This window comes from Triticum dicoccoides, chromosome 5B, assembly GCF_002162155.2.
Source record: "Triticum dicoccoides isolate Atlit2015 ecotype Zavitan chromosome 5B, WEW_v2.0, whole genome shotgun sequence".
In the NCBI taxonomy this organism is placed as follows: Eukaryota; Viridiplantae; Streptophyta; class Magnoliopsida; order Poales; family Poaceae; genus Triticum; species Triticum dicoccoides.
In genome coordinates, this window is record NC_041389.1 from 636,634,649 (window position 1) to 636,654,148 (window position 19,500).

Genomic DNA, 19,500 nt, shown 5'->3' on the forward strand with positions numbered 1-19,500 from the left:
GCAGTATGTCGTCCGCCTCAGTCCAGATGTGGTCCTTCTGGAATGTGATTATGTGAAGCAAAGTTAATGCCTCGAGATAATTGGCACAATCAAGTGTAATTGAATTGAATATCATACTGGAAATATTACTGCTACGATTATGGCGTACCACCATTGACATCATGACTCACATCTGATTCATCAGACAACGCACCCACATGGCCACATCCCCGCGACGACTTTAGAAACTCATGTGAAATTCATGGCAAGTACAAACTAATGAGTGCAATTAATTGCATTGGTTCATACTCGGAAATGGTAATTCTCCAAAGATTAGGTTTGCGGAGTATAGGCAGAAATAGGCAATTAAACGCCTATCCTATTACATGACCGCCATCCAAACCGGTTGAAGATAGCCCGAGCTATCATCTCCCAACGGGTAGATCCAGTAACCAAACGCTCTGTAGCCTCAGTCGGAGTGAGTAGCGACCACATACGGATTAAAGTAGTGGTCCTGAAGATAACCTGCAAAAAGTGGATATTTGTCATCCTGTTAAAAACCAAATCATTCCTGCAATTCCATATAGCCCATAATAAAGCACATACTCGTACATGGATATGTTTCGCTGTCTCTGCCTCTACTCCATTTAGCCACGTTCCAAATAACATGTGAATGCTATTTAGAGGAGCAATATCAAACGCTTATGTATTGACCGCCATAAAACTTTTGCGACCGGACACTCGAGAAAGAGGTGTTTGGTAGATTCGTCACGGTCGCATAAACTACATCTCCTTGAACCTTCCCAATTGCGATTTGCCAAATTGTCCTTAGCCGGGATCACTTCCTTATGGACAAACCACATGAAAACTTTGATTATTAAAGGCACCTTGACTTTCCAGATATGTAAAGATCTTGGGACAGAACCGAGTTAATAATATCCAGATACATGGATTTCACTGTAAAGATTCCAGTGGTCTGGTCCCTCTCATACGTCTCAATTCTACCATGGTCGGTCTGTAGCATTTCCACCATGGTCTGGTCCCTCTTGAACGTCTCAATTCTAGCTGAGCGTTTCTCGATCTAGGACCTAAAGCCTCCCGCGGTCCTGCCAAGCCGAATATGGCAGGTGGAGATCACCCCGATCCTCTAGAACCTTCAGAAGGTGCGAAAAGATGTTGTCTTTAACTCTCTGCAGACTGTTGTGCCATCCCAGCAATATCCTTCGTTGATCCTGCGAGGAACTTGTTGTGTGGTGCCGGCCTTTTTTCAAGGCTCTGTTCATGAAGGAGATCAACTAGCATCTAGAGAGGGAATCCTGATGTTAGCACTAGATTTGCGCAGAGCGATCAAGTGGACGGGATGGAAGGGAGTGCAAAGCTAAAAAATGGTAGATTCGTAAACTTGTACGCTCTTGTGTTTCATTTCTCTATTTGATGTTGTGTGAAAGCTAGGCATATCGCTTATTAAAATATGCAGCATTAAGTCGAATCTTATTTTATTTTGCTTTAGTCCACCATTGCTCATTGACTGTAGGGAAGGGTTTTTTTTTAGGGAGTTGACAGCGGTCAGGGGCTGCAGTATTTTTAGCCCAACCAATTCGGAGAGGTGGACCGCGCTACGAGTAAGGACATCGCTTACTCAGGATGGCTTGTTCCGATGAGGAAATTCCCAAAGCAGCGTTAGGATCGTCCCCATCCCTGCTCGAGCCCTAGGGCCACCGTTTCCAGAACGGATCCACCCACGGCCGCCGCCGCCATGCGGCGCTGGGAGAATCTCCAAGAAGACCTCGTCGGTTGCGTCAGTGATGGGGTCGAGGATCTCACGTGCTACGCCAGCGCGCGGGGCGCCTGCACAGCATGGCGTCGGGCGCTCAAGCCGCCGTCCCCGCTCCTTCTCATCGGTCAGAACAGCGCCACTGCAGCCGCCTCGCTCCCCACGCGCAGCTCCTTCGGCCTAAGGGCCATCCCCGGGCCATGCTTGGGCTCCAACGACGGGTGGATCTCCTACCTCTCCGATTGCTGGCCCTGGTCGGGGCTCGGCTTCTGCGTGTTCAGCCTCTTCAACCCCATGACCGCCGTCGATATCTCCCTGCTGCTACTCGGGTTACATCGTTGCAGAGGACAAGGAGTGGACCATCCTCAATCCCCTCCGCCTTCACGCAAGATATCAGCTCACCGACTTCCTCTTCCATGACAAAGGTGTACGGTATACTACCTAACCTGGTGTGGAGATGTCCACGTGCTCCGCCTACCGGAGCGCCGCCAGATTGGACCGGCACCGGCGACCATGGTCGAGCCTTTATTGTCTGCCAACAACCTTCCGTTCGACCCCGCCACCATTTTTACACCGTTCCACGGCAAACTGTCAGGTTTCACTAGCGCCAAGCACCTTGTCTTCTGCAAGGGCAACCTCTACCAAATCGGGAGGAACGCGAGCTGCAGGGTCAATTTGCGGCTGCCAACCGGCAGTGGTCAGCGCTGGGTAGAGCAGAATGAAATATTTGTTCTGACATATTATCCCCAGCGCTAACCATGTTGGGATGCCGTCACCCACTTGGGTGGCTACTCAGTGTTTGTCGGGAGGAACAACACGGTGTCAATTTTATGCCCAAGGTATCCCCAGACTGAAGGGTAACTGTATGTACTGGAACAGCGGGTTTAGAGGTCAAAGGCATGGTCTTCGATATCGGAACCGGGAGGTCTACACCCTGCCTTCCCATGACAGCTGGTGTTGTTTCAAGGCCTCCACAAAGCCCAATTTGCTGGTACATTCTGCGCGGCATAGAACGTGTAGAAGACATGGAACTGTGACCGCGATTGGCGACATATGGTGATCGCTTTGTGTACTTGGCTTATTCTGGTGGTCCGCAGGTGTTGACACCTGCCACCCGCATGAGTTTGAGTGTCCCTGCTCGCATTTTCATTTTGTACACACCATCCGCCATAAGCAAATGTCGTGCGATATGATTTTTCTTACTTGGCATTTCGTCACTCGTTTTGGTTTGAATCCGGCTTATTGTGATTTTATGTTTGATTTATGCATGGTGGTGTCTCGTCACACCTTTGGTTTGAATCCAGGTGAAGCTTCTGCCCTCGATGTGTATATGATGACATTTCTAGATGTATGGTCTAATTTATGGTTCTGTTGTGAAGGACTCTTGGTTTCTGTGGTGGTGAATTTTTTATCTGTCCTTGGTAGAGATTTGTAGGTTGCAACGGCGAGGTAAGCTTTTTGCCCACCCCCCACCACTCCGTCATTGGAACTAGGTACATGTATGAAAATGCGTTAACAAGTGTTGTTTTGCGGTGTAACTGCCAAACTCTTGATTCTGCAATTTGATTGCTACATCTATCTTTACTTCTAATTAACATATCTACTTGATTCTAAACTGTACAGGGAAATTATGCCAAACTCTCCACATTCTGCTGGTACCGCACGTATGTATGTTTTCCTTGCTATTCTTGTTCCTAAATTTTAGATATTAATAACTTATTCATGGAAATGCTTTAGTTTATGTACCATAGCATTTTCCATGTTATCAAATTACACGGTCATAATATTATTATTTTTATAAGTTTGATGTGCGGTGTCGTATTCTTTTTCCGGAAAAACTTCCAACCTATTCATCTTCAATTATTGTAGTACAACGAACACAAAGAAATAATAAAAATTACATCCAGATCCGTAGATCACCTACCGACGACTACAAGAACTGAAGCGAGCCGAAGATGCGCCGCTGTCATCGTCCGTCTCTCGCCGGAGCCGAGCAAATCTTTTTGTAGTAGACAGTCAGAAAGTCGTCGTGCTACAGCCCCATAGGACCAATGCAACAGGACAACAACCACTGTTGTTCAAGAGTAGCGTTGATCAGAAGAATCCAACCTGAAGACACAAGAACATAGACAAATGACGACCAGATCCGAGCAAATCCACCAAATACAGATCTGCCAAAGACACACCTCCACACGCCCACCAGTGATCCTAGAAGTACCGCCGGAACGGGGCCTAGGTGGGGAGAAGCTTATTCCATCTTCAGGGAGCCGCCGCTATCTCGCGTTCCCGAGCAGGACACAAGCCTTAACAAAACTCAAAGAAATGTCAAAAAACGGAGCCCTACCACCGGCAAGGTTCGGGATCCACTCTACTCCCATGGCCCTAAGGCCACCGGAGACGAGGCGTACCGAGAGCGGCGCCGGCGGGAGGTAAAGGAGCCCTAGCCTTTTATTGTGTGGTGTAGTATACGAGGCTATTGATTGTGACATCATTGTTATATATTGATAAGTCTGCCATCTCATGCATTTAACTAATCATTCAGCATTATATTTTACAAGACCACTATGTGTAGTAAGCGAGCATAATTAGAATGGGTGGATCAAAGAATGAATAGTTAAACATCAACCGTGTTAATATTTTTATGTATGGGATTCTCTGGTGCATACAGATTTGCATTACATCCACTTCTTTCAATGTGTCCAACATTTCTTGTTGCAAAAAATGTGTCAGGCATTTTTTATCAAAAAATGAGTCCAACATTTTTCTGGTTTTCAGGAACAAAGAGGCACCAAGCAAAACCTTTTTCATAAGAGGGATGATGAGATCGTTGAGGAGAGCAATGTTACCACCAACATTACTCACGGGGACATTGCCAACAAGAGATCAAAGAGAGCAGTTGCCCGTTCGAATTTCAAAGAGAACGTGTTTGACTTATCGGAAGAAGATTCACTTGTCACAACCAAGGAAATCCGAACTAAGGAGGAAATAGAGGTTGTTAGGTTGACAAGAACAGGACCTGAAGATAAGAAATGCCGCAAGAAACTCCTCCATTTCATCCTGCATGGTAAAGACGGTAATCTACAGCCGTTTGAAATGTCTCAAAGTGATGGTGTCTCCATGACAGCCTTAATCATGCCCTTAGATGATGATGTGGAAAAGGACAGAAAAACAGGCATACACTTTGTGAGATTTGGGCGCGTCATGGGCTAGTCAATTTGTGGCTATAAAGAAGGCACTACAATAATTTGGCTCTCAACTAAACTAGCTGACTACGAATGTGTGAATCCCACAAGAAATTATAGGTCTCATTTTGACCTTTTCAGCCAGAAAGCTCATGTGTGTGTTGAAGTTTACAGGAAACTGGATGATTGGTCAGCAGAAATCTTTTGCTGAGCATGGAAGATTAGTCGCTAGCATTGTCCGTTCCATGAATTCAAGCAGAAGCTTCAATGGAACGGAACAGTGAGCAAGGACTTTTGATCTCCATCGGTGAGTTCATTCATAACCAGCTCACTACACTGGATCATACAGCAAACAACGATGACGAAATGTTTTCCATGATGCCCGTTCTTGTGGCCATAAGAAATGAGTGTAAATCTAAAGTGACATTCAACAAGTTGGTAGCTTTGGTCTCAGGTGGAGTTCTTGAGGTGACATCTGATCATGCCGCGAGGGGTGCCTGGCTCAACAACGCTAAAGGGCCATTTCATGCACTGGGTGAACGAAACAGTCAATTTCATATTGCCATAATTATTTTCCAAGTATACCATGTATACTTTTCCTAATATAAATGTGAACCAAGTGGCACACCTTTTTGTTTTCGAGCGACGGGCAGCTGGCACATTTGAACGGGGAGGGAGGATGGTCGCCAATATGAATGGAAAGAAACCTGCAGCGTCACAACAAAACGGGAAAGGAGTTACTCCTCCGCGAGGTCAATCCCGAGCGCGAGCCCATGCCCTTCATGGAGGACATCGCCCTCCTGCCCAACGGACTCACCCCATCCAAACCCGCGCCCTATACCCTCGGACGGACGGACGGACATCTTTCCACTTCTCTCTCTCTCGTGAGACCGCGCCCGCCTCTATTTATACCCCTGGCCCACCTCCATTCTAATCCTCTCCCCCATATGCGTCTCATCTCCTCTCGCTCGTCGCTTCGTTCCAAACCTGCGAGGCTAACTAGATGACGAGATGCACCCTCCCTTCTCCCCCGCTCACGCACACACTTTCTATTCTCGCCGCCGGAGGCCGAAGGGACCAGCCGACCGGCTCCTTCCTAGCCAGCCCCGGTAGGATTTACAATGAGTGGGTGGCGCCTGTGCGGCGCATGCTTGCTCTCCGTCTTTTGTCTCGATTTGGTTGCTGCACCGTGTTGTTTTGGTTTTTGGGTAGGGATTTGGACGTTTCGTCGAGGATCGGATCTGGTTTCTGCTTTTTTCCGTTTGCTTTACCGATTGAGGCGGCGTGTACTCCTTTGACGCCATGCGATTTCTCCAATTTTTTGGCGGGTTCTGAACATTTGATCATGGACCTTTGTGGTCTTGCCTAGATGGTTTGGGTCTAGCCAGTTGGTCAAAGCGTGTGTGTGCTCCCAGATCTTTCCTTGGGCATCGTAACCTTCGATGAATGATAGTCGATCGGGCAGCTGGCTGGAACCATGTGTTGTGTGTGCATTTAACTGTGCTTTCGGTGTGTTTTGGTCAAGGATCTTGCGGTCTCGCCTCCATGGTTGGCCGCTTCGCCCATGATTTGTCCTTGTTTGAAAATGTGTTAACAAATTGCTGCTTTGCGGTGTAACCATAGACTCTTGATTTCGCAATTAGATTGCTACATTTATCTGAACTGCTAATTGACATATCTACTTGATTCCAAATTTTATAGGGGAATTAAGCCAAACTCTGCACATTCTGCGGGTACTGCAGGTACGTATGTTTACCTTGCTATTTTTGTTCTGAATTTTTAGACATTAACTTATTATTTTTATTGGTTTGATGTGCAGTGTAGTATATGAGGATGTGGATCGACACACCATTGTTATTTATTGGTATATTTGCCATCTCATGCATTCAACTAATCGAGCATAATTAGATTGGCTGGATCAAAGAATGAGTAATTAAACATCAGCCATGTTAATATCTTTTATGTATGGGTTTCACCTGATGCATACATACTTGCATTGCATTCAGTTCTTTCAATGCATCCAACATTTTTTCCCAAAAAATGTGTTTAACATTCCTACTATCATAAAGTTTAGCCAACATTTTCTTGGTTTCAGGAACAAAGAGGTGCGAAGCAATGTAGAACTGCACGCAAAAGCCAGTTCACCCAAAAGCTCAACTTGATGGGAAATACGGGTTATGCATTTATACGTCAAACACTCACCCTCACGTGTGGCTCCCTCAGGCCTAAATGTGGACCGGAAGTGGGCTGCAGTTTTTATTTTTAAATTGCGCCAGCCAGATCTTAAACTCAAGACCTCTTGGTTCCGATGCCATGTAAACTGTAACATGTGGGCAGGGTCGATCGAACGCAACAACTTTCATGGTCCTCAACTCCTAAATTTGCTCGGAAAATTGTGATGGGTTGCTACTTCTGCTGCATGAGTACCTTCCATCTGTGTTGGGTAAACTTTGTATAGAAGTATCTCAGCAATACATTGAGGTACTTGCTCATGGTCTATATCATCATCAGTGCATGCTAGGACATTCTGAAGTGACAAACCTATCATATGACTGAAGCGTACCAGCAGAAGTAAACGGCAACTCTAGATCTTCCGTCTTTCCTCAAATTCTGGGTATCGCACACTGGCCCAGTTGAGAAAGAAGTAATATGCATCATCTTCAGATAGTAACATCGGGTCAGTACTCGAAAAGATGGACTCGATCCCAACAAGAGTGATGTTTATCACTTCAGCTTCGAACTTACGAAAATCCTTGTATTTGTCAGCGAGGAATTCCTTGCCTACATGTACCACACTCTAAACTTCAGCAACCATTAAAGAGGATCATGGATGGTCTAGGTATAGAAATGCAAATTATGTGGTCGTAGGAAGGCTTGTGAGAAACTGACTACAGTGCCTCATGCAAGCAAGAACCTCAAATTTATCAGCAGCCATCAAGATGTCGAGCAGAAGAGTGGGCTCAATTGTTGTCAACTTTGCACTATACATGAATCTTAGAAGCTCCATAAGGGCATTTTCCTCTGAATCAGCAATCCTAATTCTTGGATGCGTCTCACCGGATTCTTTCATGCCATTAGTGAAAAGCTTTAGAAAGAAAGGACTTCTTCCAGCGAGAATAAGTGAATTCATAAGAATGATCTTTAGGGTTAAAACTGGCTTGCCTGCCATTGTTGAGGAAGAGTCAATTGTATGTCCTTTATCGGCTTTCTCGTCGTTGTTGCTCACCGAGTCAGGGACAGATCCTCCTCCGGCAAGGACCTCTATCTGCAACATCAAGTTGGGGAATTTCTCAGAGTCGAAAGTGCACCCCATGCGAGGCCCGAATCCAGGCATCCACGCCTCCGCCAGCACAGCTGCGGTCATTATCACTTCGACGATGTCCATGTGCTCTGTCTCTGCCATCTCCAGAATAGGATAGATGTGCGGGGAGGGGGTAAAACCTGAGCTTGCCGAGGTTGAGGCAAGAATGACCAGATCTGAAATTTTTCTACACCCGCGTACATATGCATTTATACGTCAATAAACAAAGCCTCATAAGAGGGATGATGTGTTCACTGAGGAGAGAAATGCTACCACAAACATTGATCATGCGGAAATTGCCAACAAGAGATCAAAGAGAGCTGTTGTTTGCCCGAATTTCAAAGATAAGGCAATTGACTTATCCGAAAAAGCTTCATTTGTGAAAATCAAGTAAATTCAGACTAAGGAAGAAATAGAGGCTATTAGGTTGACAAGAACATGAACTGAAGATAAGATATGCCGCAAGAAACTCCTCGATTTCATCCTACATGGTAGAGATGGTAATGTGCAACCGTTTTATATGTCCCAGAGTGATGGTGTCTCCATGACAGCTCTTGTCATGTCCTTTGATGATGAGATGGAAAAGCATAGCAAAAATGTAATACAAAGTGTGAGGTTTGGGCAGATTAAGGGTTGGGCAATTTCTAGGTACAAAGAAGGCACTTCGGTAATTTGGCTCCCAACAGAGGTAGCTGACTGTAAATGTGTGAAGCCCACAACAAGCTATGGGTCTTATTTTGACCAATTCAGCCTAAAGGCTCGTGTATGTGTTGTAGTTTACAGGAAGCTAGCTAGATCGGTCGGAAAAAATCCCTTGCTGTGTCTAGAAGAGCTGCTCACTAACATCGTTCGTTTCATTTAATTCAAGCAGAAGCTTCAATGGAATGGTAAGGATGGGCTTTGTGATCTCCATGGGTGATTTCATTCATAACCAGCTTGCTGCACTAGATCATACATCAAACAATGATGATGAGATGATGTGTCCATGCTGCCTGCTCTTGTTGCACTAAGAAATGAGTGTAAATTTACGGTGGGATTCAGCAAGCCGGTAGCTTTGACCTCACATGGAACTCTGGCGATCAAGGATGGTCGGTGCAAGGAGGTGCAGGTGACCGACAATGAGGTTGAAGAGAAACTTGCAAGTACGCTGCAAGAAGAGGAAGAGTGGAAAATGGAGAAGAAGAGAGCCAAGAGTGGAAGTTCACAGAAAACTAAAAATGCCTACATCAAGATCAGTGAAGCTCGGATTGCCAATGAATACCCACTGCCCGCATAATATACACCATGCGATTTTGAAATGGATGAGTACATGTTTGACAATGAAGATGGCATGCCAGTAAGAATACTCAACAAGTGGGTTCTCTATAATTCAGACTCTAGATTCATGCTTTGGAGCTCATCCCTATGAAACTAGATGCTGACAATGATATAGCGATCTTTGGGTCTGGTTGTATGAGAGACGATGATGGGACTTTCTGTTCAATAGCTGAGCCAGCAGAGTTATCTTCTTCCTCAAGTACATCTGGCCAGGAAGATTAAGGGATTCCAATTTATCTAAGTCCAATCATGGAATGGGTTGTAGAATTTAGTGGCTGGATGATCTGCATATCTATTCGAACCGACATAGGTTGGTAAGTACCCATGCAGCTCAAATCCATTATCTATATGAAACACCTGCTACAATTCCTTGCCATGCATTTTGGATCTTATCATATCTTGAAATTTCCATTTTATTTATGGATGAAATCTTGCAATTCCTTATAAAACCTCCCTCTAACTTACATAAGAATTTTAATTATGCCAGGTACAAGTTACGCCAGACAACAAAGCAGTATGCGCCATGGTGTGACACTATCCTTCAAACAAGAAGACTAGTTGCCTGTGTCATCGCCATTTTAAAAGAACAAACTCGCGCTTCAAAATTTCCTTTGCTGATGTTATCAAGAGGGTAGCAGAATTTGAGAGAGGGCATCCTGCATTCATTTCGACAAATGCAACACTTGTTGAAAGATATGATGTGGTGCATGGAAAGATAATCCTTCAGCAGTTCACAAACCCCGCCTCACCTCCATTCCAATCATCACTTCTCTCTCACGCTCGTCGCTCCCTTCCGAACCTACGAGGCTAGCTAGCTGACGATACGAGGAGGGACCTCCTCCCCTCATGACACGCACATTTTCCTCTCTCTTCACCGGTGGCCGGAGGGACTAGCCAGTCGGCTCCTTCCTCGCCTGCCTGCCCCGGTAAGACATACATATCACCGCGTGCATGTGGCGCGTGCTTTGCTCGACGTCTTTTGTCTCGGCTTGGTTGCTTCGTCGTGCGGTTTTAGTTTTGGGCGGAGGGATTTGGATGTTTCGCTGAGGACCTGGTTTCTGGTTTGCTTTGCCGATCGCGTCCTCATGTAGTCCTTTGATGCCATGCAATTTCTCCAAATCTTTCTGGTGAGTTCTCAACTGTTGATTCTTGATCTCGTGGTCTCGCATGCCTGGTGTGCGGATGTGTAGCCAGCCGGTCGGTGGATCGTTTTGTCGATGATCTTTGTGACGCTCAACCAGGGGCTTCGTCCTCGTCCTCTAGCAGTTCCTACCAGCCACAGGCTGGTGTTTCTACCTTGTTCACGTGCGCCCTTTAGTTTGGTTTGAATCCGAGTGACGGTGCTTCTACGACTTGATTTATAAATAGTGGTGTCGCTGTTTGTATTTGTGTAGTTTTAAGCCAGGTGAACTTACTTCTATGTCCAATTCATGCTTATATTTTGTTGTATTTACATAGGTCCATGTTTCCGCATCTAGCCTTTTGATTAGGATACTTCTTTGAAGGTCTATTCGATCGTTTTGTTCTGCAAGAGTTTCGATCTTGGTGGTGGATCTGTGATCTACCCTTGGTGGAGACTAGTAGTTGGGGCGCGCCCGTGGCGCGCCTCTTGAGGCGGTCTTGTGCGCCTCAATCTTATCTATGCACATTAGAGCGTCTGGTTGTTCCAACATGCACTGAATAATCATCTGGGAGGCAACTTTAGGATAATTAAAATAACTTTTCTTGGAAAGTATAAATAAAAAGAAGTGTTGTACTAAAGCTCTAGTGAGAAATATTTCGCATGATCACAAAGGGGCAATAATTTTAGTTAATAGAAAAATAGAAGTATCTGCTGCAACACAAACAACTCTAGATTCACTTGTTGAAACTATACCTGAACAAAAATTCCATAATCTGGGCTAAAGTATACCACCAAATAAATATAGTACTCCCTCCGTCCGAAAAAGCTTGTCCCAAGCATCTCCCTCAAATGGATATATCTAGCACTAACTTGGTGCTAGATACATCCATTTGAGGGACAAGCTTTTTCGGACAGAGGGAGTATGCGTCAAGATTCATAGTACTGATTATCACTTTGAAGAATTAAGTATTACAAAATACATAACTATATTCTAGGTTCATTATACAGATAAAAAGCAACATACAAGTCGAGCGGAAAAAACAGTGAAGCCAACCTGAACAATTAATACTGACCCTCTCGTAAGCTCGATCCAGTCTGCTCCGAATCACACTTGTGGAGTGCACATTTCCATGAAACCAGACTCACACTGTAGAAGGAAAGATATATGAAAAAGACGGAAGTCAAAGGCTCAAAGCTATCAGATCGAAAAGAAATATAAGGAATGCATCTATCATGCGTCATGCATGTGTGTCTGAGTAGCTTCTCATAGTGAGTGAAAACCTAGCAGGCAATCTTGAGCATTGCAAAGGGGAGACCAGGGAAACAAAAATGAGGAATACGCTAATGGCTACTAATCCAGGAAATTATAAATTCCAGACCTGTGTTTCAATAGGAACATCACGGTCGTCATGGACCAAAAAGAGGGTACAAATGATAAAGTATATTTAGGAATGATGCTGGTGCATAATAATGAAGAAAATCACCTTAGAAAAGAAATCCTTCCAAGTTCATTTTTCATGCGCGTGCACCAATGAAATGTGAAACTGTTTGCTTATGCCCATGATCAAATCTCTTGCACATAAAAGCTACAATGAGAGCTAAAGGAAGGGGGCTGGAGGAGGAGAAAGGAAAGATGACCGCGCCGCGAGGCTCCTGTAGTGCAAGTGGTCGTCGTGGCACACTATGGCTAGTGTTCAGACTATACTCTCAACTCTTGTGCGAATTGCTCAGAGTAATTCAAGATCCTAAAAGAAGTCTTCAGAGTAATCCAAACTCCTACATAACAATACATAAATTATTTGCTTCAGTATGTGATCCTTTCAGTTTGAGAAGAATTCAAAAATATTATACAAATTCTTGCAAGTCTTCCTACTCTACAATACTAATCTAAAGCAAAATAAAATTATACTCAGTTTGTTCAGTGTCACGGGAAGAAAATAATTTAGCTAATACTAAATCCAACTAAAAGGACTAATTGTAATTATTTGGCTAGGCTGCTCATCGAAAGAATTTTTTTCATAAGAAGCGGACCTTGCAAAAACTTGGAATGATCGGGTGGATCTAAAACAGGGCATGTCCTCCTGCAGTCCTTCTCCCACCCCTCGTGTATCAGATCATATTAGTAAGAACATTAGTCTGTATACACACACACAAAGAGGGACACATACACACAAACACACACACACACACATACACACACACACACACACACACACACACACACACACACACCAAATTTGCACAAGATGTAGCTTGCAGATGTGGTACCATGGACTGTACGAATAAATCAGACTGAACAACCATTCAGCTCCAAAATTGCATCAAACATGTTTTATAATCAAGATATTCAGAAAAAGGTAAACATCAACGAACATATCCTATGAACATACAGATCACACAATCAGATCGAAAACAAAATCTGAGCCAGCTTCCTGTATCACTCAATCACTCATATGTTGAAAGACTATTCGAGCCTGATGACCCAGTCGCCGTGGCAGCAAGGACAGACAGAAGAAAAGGGAACGGCCTAGAGATGGTGACGTGGGTGCTTTGGCGTGTGATGCCGATCAGCCCATTGTTGTAGTCAGCAAGGGAGCAACGGTCGATCCATATGTCAGAGGAGTCGGGTTTGATCTGGTTGTCGTCGATGCTGTGGCTGCGGCCGGCCTGGAGTCGAAAAAGGCCTTCATCTGCGCCGCCATGAAACCTAGGTCTAGCAGATCGACGGAGCCGACGGGGTTCACTATGGTGCCCTGCGCGGATGGGCAAGGACGACGACGACGTCCAAGCCCTTAATCCCGTGGCAAGCGCCCAAGGGTCATCGCCCTCTTCATGCTATGTCCTCCTATGTAGTATGAGCTGCAAACTCTATTCAATGACCGTATTTCACCGACCACATTGCAGGCACAGAAACAAAGATGAGAAAAATTTAGAAAGAGATTGATAGAGAGAGAACATATCCCCCAAAAAAGGACAAGTAAAGAAGTACCAAGGTGCTTGCCGCAGATCCTGAGGCTCTTGGCATGTCGCATGACAAGGTGGACCTTGGTTGTCCGTTTGAGAAGCCTGACTGTACGCATGCCCCGCTCCTTCCACTGCCCCCGTCCTTGTCAAATCAGTGCAACTTTGTTTTCCTACAGACACAAAAAGAAGCACCAAACCAGAAGTGTCATCACAACTATCAAAATAGAAAACAGGGTACTTGTGCACGTTGAACACTCGTCGTGCAATACACCATTGCTTTTTTGAACTCAATTCCCGAACAATCATTCTTGTAACACACATATATATGACAAGGCCTGATAAATTTAACTTCAAATTTGCATCTGTAGATAATATACCCAATATTTCATGAAAAACACCATGTAACAATAAAGGTGGCCATGGCAAAATACAAAGAGATGTGCTCTTTATCTCATATGTTTACAAACATGAGAACATTATTGCCACGACTTGCTGAAACAAAGAGACGCTCTCATATCTTGTAATGTGAAGGACTATATTGTCGGTGTCTGTTAAATTTCTATGCATAAACTTGGTTAAAGCAACAGAAGTTTGATTTGGGACATAACTTATGTGCCTTTATATTCCGGAACAGAGTAAGTATAGAATCACAAGGATAACAAAACCTGCAATAGCCAAAATAGCTATCCACTTGATTCAAGGAATAACTAAATGGCGAGAAAGTGCTCACGGAAAAGCTATTGGCAACATATCAAACACTGCACTACAATGGTCAACTTACACAGGGAGCAAAGGTGGCTTCTGGTGGTTAATAGCCAAGTTTCAATGGGCACAAAATGGAATGGAATTCCTGGTAGGAAATAAATACAGTGCAATCTTTTAAATAATAAATATCTTGATAAAACCTAGGCTGACCACAAATTTTCTTATCATATATTTCCCGACGCAAAAAGAAGTTTTACAATTTCTTGTAAATTACCTTTAATTGTAATAGAGTATGAATGAGCACCAAGCGGTGAGCAGTTTAAAAGCTAATTCAGCGAAAGAAAAAACCTGAAGCATTACAATGCTAGCTTCAATTATTTAAAATTTATATCATTGGACAGAGACAAAAAATATATTGGCTAGATGAATAGCTTGCTGCCAAACGTGGGAGTTGTCATGGACAAATAAAATCATTGGAGGTGATCTATCAAAACATGATAATCTCACTTGTAAAAGAAACATTCTGACAAAAGCATCCTCACAGAAAGACTTCGTAGTATCTGCAGGAGAAAACTGATGACTCATTAACATATAAAGCCTCTTTTTCTATAGTAAATTATGCAACAAAATTTACACTTGAATTATGAAGAGTGGATAGTATATAAAATGATTTACAGGCAACACCAAATTGAACAGACTCTCCATCCCAATAATGTAAAGGATCATCTAGTCAATACAATGACAGTAATGACAACCAAAAGGACATGTGAAACGAAAAGAAAGTAAGCGAACCACCCTATCTTGAACCAACCCAGCCAAAGAAATGCGGCAGCTAACCAAGGAAGTACAAATAAATGTGAGCGTGTTTTACTAATAAGCTAGATCAAACATCACTAATACAAACAGTCTTAAACATACTATATGAAAGGAATAAATAGAAAATGTTTCAACACTGACTTCTATCTAAATTCTAAACAGGGGAACCAACTTAGCTTTATGTGAAAACCAAAGAGAGGGCATATAATAGGTTTTGACACTTCACAAACTCTTCTTATGATCTGAAAATCCGGACAAGCATCAGTATAAAATGCTTACATAATTCCATCCATCTATCTAAAGAGGGGCTCATGCTGTAGCTGCAACCGATAGATGGAGCAGCACCTGCACCAAAATAGAGAAGTCACATCAAATAGAGGCGAACACAAGGCAACCAGCGATGCAAATTAAATGGTTTGGGATGTTATATATCATATAATATTGTATTTAACTACACATGTATTCGTTCCATCTATCTTTTATCCGGATTATTTAGGACATTGTTATTCAAACTGTTAACGACGAATTTTCTCAAATATTATGAAGCTAAAAACACTCGTACATATATTAACTCTAGCAATTTGTATGCATTTTACAATAGTACAATTATGATAGCTTCAGACCGTTTAACAAAATTCCAACTAAAAGATAAGCACCTCAGCAGTTGTGTTTCAAAATAGCAGCTGAACCACATGCAAGAGAAAGATCTTAGGCTACTAAACATGTCAACAACCATTTTCTTCTTCACACAATGTAAATAGATTTAGACCTTCAAGAATAGAAGACGTCGATACAACTCTGAATCCAATAATGACTATCATTCAAGAAGTTAGACCTGACTGGTAGTGAAAATCAGATATTGATGCTAAACTCATTAATTTTATCCATTCTATTGCAACTTGCTTCCAAGAGGGAGAGAGATAGATATTTACTTTTGTTTCAGCTTGCTCAAGAAGAAAGTTGCAAATGACAATCAACAAATATGCCATCATAGATTGCCTGAAATACATTAATAAAGCACACTCTGATAATACCGCAAATATTGTTCTTCTGTTAAAGAAGATACATAAATAAAGGGGTTGCCCTTACCAAAATTCAATGCAAATAAATAGAAAATCAGATTAACCAAAAAACATACAAGATAAAGGAGTTGGGATATACATATTTGTTGGTTCCTTCAATCTTGTGGCTTTTAATATTATGTACTATTTAGTTGTAAAAGAAAATATGTTGAAAGAAAGCAAACCTTTGACCATTTTCCTATCAGATCCAGATTAAATATAATATTAGATATATGTTTTCAATGGAAGCCCTCATCGAGCTGGCTCTTGTCGCCCAACTTTGCATGTGCTGCACATATGCAGATACAGGCATCAGGAGGAAATCAAGATCGATTGTAAGTCTAAAAGCATGCCCAGATTCAACCGAACTAAACCCTCTCGCTTGCTCTCCGTCGCTACTCCATGGAACAAGTGCACCGTATATGATTAGAATCAATCGAGTCTCCATGCAAATCGATCCAGTCAGAAGGTATTCAAGTATTAGCAAATACTATTAGATATGTGTAGTATGTAGAAACTGCTCTGGTTTATTGAAGACTCGATGCACAATTAGTTTACACCTGATTAGAACTACTCTAGTAACTCTTTGGTTTATTGAAGACACGATGAAAGGAATCATGCACCGTCCAAACAAAATTGAGCGGAAGGCAGTAGAAGATTGATGACTCGTCATGGTTACCTACAGTTGTACATTCTTCTGAAACTGGATGTTGAGCAGGATCTTTGGTAATAATATTTAGCTAATCTCCTTCTAATAAAAAGTTCACCCCACTATGCCTAGTGTCACTCTGAGATCGATGGATTATCGCTCTGCACTAAATTGGATAGCAACATAAGAGTTGCATTTTCTGTCTCCTCCATCAGGCATGTGATACACACCAGTCATTTAACCCGTATTAGTTAGACAAACGACTCAAGTGTCCCATGATTTCAACCAGTTCACATACTATTATTAACTAGCTGTAACAGGAAATGCATGGCACCAGCAAACTGTACCTAGATTAATGGAAACCTAATATATGTGATAATCTCCAAAACTGAACTTGATGAATAAATACACAAATGGGCTACAGTTAGTAATTTTGTTCTCATTTCTAATTGTTTAGATTGATCCACAGTTCGTAGCGCAAATTGTTTGATGCTACAAGGTCAGACAATTACCCGTTGCTATAGATGCATTCCAGTAAACACTTTCTAGCATAAACGAACTTGGATATGGAAGTTTTCGAAGCTAGGAAGGACCACCAGAATCGCCACATGCTGCTCTCCTAATTATGCCGCCGACGATGCAGAGGCGTCCCCGGCGGCTGCCCGTGGCCGCGTATGTCCCCTGCTCGAGATTGAGATCTTGGGATGGGCAGGGGTGGCAATGATGACAACCCTTGGCACGGCGAGAAGAGAGAGGATCCCAACTGCCAAAAGGCTGGAGAAGAGAAGTACCTGCTCATCCCGAGCGCTCGCTTGGCGAGAAGGAGACCTACAGGTGGAGGTCCTTGCCGCTGCCGCAGACACGGTCGAGGTCGAGGTCGATGTCGGAGGCGGCAACGGTGACGGCGACGGAGACGGCGCCCACCTTCTCCAGTGGCCAGCGCTGGACGAGCAAGGATGGCGCCGGTGGCTGTGGCTGTGGCGGCGCCGACGGAACCCTAGCCGCCGGTCAGGATGGAAAAGAAGGAGAGGAGGTTGCGTTGGGAAAAAAGAACTGCTCTCTTTTGTCCCTACCTGTGGAACGACGCGTTTTCTTTCCCCCTCTCAGCCAGTACGCAACCTAGCTCCCTCACCATTGGCTGGCACGCACAGTGTGCCTTTGCCGACGTGGCACGCGCGAGCAAGCGCCATTTGCGCGACGATGAATGGGTTTAATGTAGATTGCACCGCCAAGGTAATTAACGCTCTCACTCCTTTGTTGAACTCGTAGCCGATAGTTGATGGATGCTTCTTGCAGATCTATAGATCTTGCTTTCTTATGTGGAGTTGAGTGCCCAATTGCCCATAGGTTGCATCGGTGCCTCTCCCCATTTTTGTCCATCTGCTCTTGGTTGCTCTACTTCTAGTTATCGCTTTGTGTACTTGTCATTTCATCACCCCTTTAGGTTCGAATCCGGCTTACTGTGATTCTATTTCTGATTTACACATGGTCACGCCTCGTCATCTATTTGGTTTGAATCTGGGTGAAGCTTCTACGCTCGATTTATGGTGGCATCGCTAATTGTATTTGCGTAGTATAAATTTGGGTGGACGTGCTTCTATTTGATTTATGGTCGCATCTAGTTATTTTTGCATAGATATGTGTTTTCGCATCTAAACTTCTAATTAGCATATTTCTCTAATAGTCTAATCTATGGTTATGTTGCGCAGGAGTCATTGTTTCTGTCGTGGTGAATTGTGATCTAGCCTTTGTGGAGATAGGTAGATTGAACCGGCCAGGTAAGTTTTTTGCCCCCCCTCTCCACCCCATCATTTTTTTGCGTTCACCCGGTCTAGCTCTGCCATATATGTGCTTGTTTGAAAATGTGTTAACGAATTGTTGTCTTGCGGTGTAACGCTAAACTCTTGATTTTATAATTTCGTTGCTACATTTATCTAAACTTGTAATTAACACATCTACTTGATTCTAAACTTTACAGGGGAATTATGTCAAACTCTCCACATTCTGCTGGTACTGCAGATATATGTGCTTACCTTGCTATTTTGGTTCCTAAATTTTAGATAAACTTAATCCTGGAAATGCTATAGTTTCGGCTACAGTGCACTTCTCCATGTTATAGCAAATTACATGGTCATAATATTATTATTTTTATAAGTTTGATGTGCGCTGTAGTATATGAAACTATGGATTGGGACACCATTGTTATTTATTGGTACATTTTCCATCTCATGCATTGAATAATCATTCAACAATATATTTTACATGTCCACTGAGTGTAGTAAGCGAGCATCCAGAAATAAGAGAAGGATGCATCCACAAGCCTCCTCAGCGATTTGGAAGATCCGACCGTCCATCTCGATTCCTTGATGCGTTTCCAGCCGTCGGATCGTGAGCTGGGAGGATCTGGGCCGTCGGATCTGGAAGAAACACTACTGGACTGAATAGTAATGGCAACATAATGTAAATACCATGTCCCCACTAGGGCATTTTGGTAATTTCGCGTGACGGGGGTGTAAAAGGGCCGGCTCCCTTGATGAACCCTAGCCGCTCGCCCCGCCCTGTCGTCTCGCCCGCCCTACCGCCCCGCCCCGCCCGGCCGTCCCGCTCGCCGCCGCCACCTCTCCTCCCC

The 19,500-nt window shown here is 43.6% G+C and overlaps 1 long non-coding RNA gene and 2 pseudogenes across 2 annotated transcripts; 1 reads left to right on the top strand and 2 right to left on the bottom strand.

Moving 5' to 3' along the window:
- Positions 1-7,160: 7,160 nt before the first annotated feature.
- Positions 7,161-8,338, bottom strand: LOC119310346 (annotated as a pseudogene).
- Positions 8,339-9,221: 883 nt separating this feature from the next.
- Positions 9,222-19,500, top strand: part of LOC119310347 — a 64,010-nt pseudogene continuing 53,731 nt past the window's right edge.
- Positions 12,980-17,629, bottom strand: LOC119312234. Of its 2 annotated transcripts, XR_005151280.1 has the most exons (6): positions 16,408-17,629; positions 16,094-16,160; positions 15,441-15,506; positions 14,853-14,905; positions 13,666-13,810; positions 12,980-13,544 (listed from the first exon to the last, which is right to left on the bottom strand). It is a non-coding gene; the product is annotated as an uncharacterized LOC119312234 (long non-coding RNA). The 2 variants fall into 2 exon arrangements; XR_005151279.1 differs by having other exon boundaries at positions 12,980-13,810.